Source organism: Aotus nancymaae, unplaced genomic scaffold (assembly GCF_030222135.1).
Source record: "Aotus nancymaae isolate 86718 unplaced genomic scaffold, 86718_ANA_hifiasm-v0.15.2.pri h1tg000049l, whole genome shotgun sequence".
Lineage (NCBI taxonomy): Eukaryota > Metazoa > Chordata > Mammalia > Primates > Aotidae > Aotus > Aotus nancymaae.
The window spans coordinates 11,674,950-11,677,916 of NW_026988463.1; positions in this window are offsets into that span (position 1 = coordinate 11,674,950).

Below are 2,967 nucleotides of genomic sequence, written 5' to 3' on the forward strand. Positions count from 1 at the left end.
GACCTCGGACACACCCCCTCCCCTCGCGGGGACCTCGGACACGCCCCCCTCCCCTCGTGGGGTCCTCAGACACGCCCCCTTCCCTCTCCGGGGGCTCGGACACACCCCCTTCCCTCGCGGGGACCTCGGACACGCCCCCTCCCCTCACGGGGAACTCGGACACGCCCCCCTCCCCTTGTTTACAAGAATATACTGGCAAGGATGAGAGGAACTGTAAACCAGTCTCATACACTGAAATTAGGAGAATATACAGTTACATAAGCTTTTTGAATAATAATTTGGAAATATATACATAAAGCCTTAACTGTTTGAGGTATATTCAACTCTTGATCTACTAACTCTACTACTAGAAATTTATCATAAGGAAATAATTTTATATGTGCACAATTTACTGCAAGAAGATCATCAAAAGCATTTTATTTTTTTGAGACTTAGTCTTACTCTGTTAACCAGGCTAGAGTGCAATGGCACAATCTCAGCTCACTGCCACCTCCACCTTCCGGGTTCAAGCGATTCTAGTGCCTCAGCCTCCCAGGTAGCTGGGATTACAGGTGACCACCACCACGCCCAGTTAATTTTTGTATTTTTAGTAGAGACAGGGTTTTGCCATGTTGGCCAGGCTGATCTTGAACTCCTCTGCTCAAGTGATCCACCTGCCTCAGTCTCCCAAAGTGCGGGGATTAGAGACAGGAGCCACTGTACCTGGCTTCATGTCATAGTTTATTAACTACTTATTCTAAGAAAAAAATTGGCTGGGCACAGTGGCTCACGCCTGTAATCCCAGCACTTTGGAAGGCCAAGGTGGGCAGATCACCTGAGTTCCGGAGCCTGAGACCAGCCTGGCCATTATGGCGAAGCCATGTCTCTATTAAAAATACAAACAAAAATTTAGCTGGGTGTGGTAGCGCACACCTGTAATCCCAGCTACTCAGGAGGCTGAGGCAGGCGAATTGCTTGAACCTGGGAGATGGAGGTTGCAGTGAGCCAATATCGCAGCACTGCACTCCAGCCTGGGCGACAGAACAAGAATCTGTCTCAAAAAAATAAAAAATAAAAAAAAAAAAATAAATTTATTAAGCTTTCTCAGTTAGAAATATTCCCTTTCTTTAGAAATCTCTCTATAGGTAATGGTACACACCTGCAATCCCAGCACGTTGAGATTACAGCCAAGGCAGGAGGATCGCTTGAGGCCAGGATTTTTGAGACTAGCCTGGGCAACAAAAGGAGAATCCGACTCTATGAAAAATAAAAAGTGAGTCGGGTATGATGGTGCCCGCCTACATCCAAGCTACTCAGGAGGCTGAAATCCGAGGATCACGAGCCCAGCCGTTCACGGCAGCAGTGAGCTATGATCAAGCCACTGCCCTCCAACTTGGGTGACAGGGTGAGATTCTGTCTCAAAAACAAAACAAAACTGAGAAAGAAAAATCCAAAGTAATCCCATTAAAAAATGGGCAAAAACAACGGGGCGCCCGGGCCACCTGAACTCAGCCTCGCCGGGCGCCACCAGAGGCCTGGACCGCCAGGACTCCCCGCGCTCGCGCCTCTCGTCCAACTCATGACCCTCGCCAACCGCCCTGCGGGGTTGGTGGGGGGACCGGGAGCGGGGCCGTCATCCGGACCAAACCCATGACATCGCGCTGCCCAGGCCCCGAGCCCGCCCAGAAGCCACAGACGAGCAGTAGGTAGCCATAGTCGGACTGAACCGCTGGGCCAGCGGGGCAGCCCCCTCCGAGCCACGGCCGTCCCCGTTCATCGTCCTGATCCCCATCGCCCCTGGCCCAGAGGCGACCTCAGGTAGGAGAGGGCTCCCTTCACCTCGGTGCCTCAGTTCCCCCAGCTGTAAAACAGGGACTGGGCTGCCCAGTGGCCGAGAGGGGCTGGCTGTGGAGCCGCGTCCAACCCCCGCCCTCTAGGTGGCCCGCGGTCCCATGAGGACGTTTTCTAATGGAAATACTTGGCCTGCCGCTCCCAGCTGCCCCCATCGCACTCACGCAATTACCGGCCCAGCCCCAGTCCAAGCACGACCCATGGTGACCTCCGGGAACAGCACCCTGGCTCCCTCCAGCACTGGCACCCAGGGGTGGGCTGATCTGGCTGCACAGGGCACGGGGTGAGGCTGGGATCCCGCTGTCCTGATGAATGGACTGATCAACGGAGGCAGCAATGCCCCCACCGTGGAGCCCACACCCCACCCCCACAACCCATTTCGTGCAATAAATGTCATTTATTTTTGCCCCTCCAAAAATAATGGGCAAAATATCTCAATAGATATTTTCCAATGGAAGACATACAAATGGCCAACAAGTATATGCAAACATTTAACCTCACTAATCGTCACAGAATCTGTCAAATTTATCTCTCTGTTGTTGCTGTGTAATCTTTGCATTGAATTCACATTGCAGGCCAGGCATGGTGGCTCACGCCTGTAATCCAAGCACTTTGGAGGCCAAGGTGGGCGGATCACCTGAGGTCGGGAGTTCAAGACCAGCCTGACCAACATGGTGAAACTCCATCTTTATTTAAAAAAAAAAAAAAAAGTCATTAAAAAAAAGAAAAAAAAAAAAAGAATTCACATTGCAAAAATATAACAGCTATTAGAAACAAGGGCTGCAGAGGGTATTTCCTGAGTTGTAAGAGTTGCTAGAATAATAAGATTCAGGATCCTAGCAGCATAAGAATATGTTTATGGGCCTCATTCAAGAAGTTTTTTTGTTGCCTCTTTTTTTTTTTTTTTAAGACAGAGTTTTACTCTGTTGCCCAGGCTGGAGTGCAATGGCGATCTCGGCTCACTGCAACCTCTGCCTCCTGGGTTCAAGAGATTCTCCTGCCTTAGCCTCTCGTGTAGCTGGGATTACAGGCATGTGCCACTACGCCCAGCTAAGTTTTTTGTATTTTTAGTAGAAATGGATTTTTTCCATGCTAACCAGGCTGGTCTCGAGCTCCTAACCTCAGGTGATCTGCCCA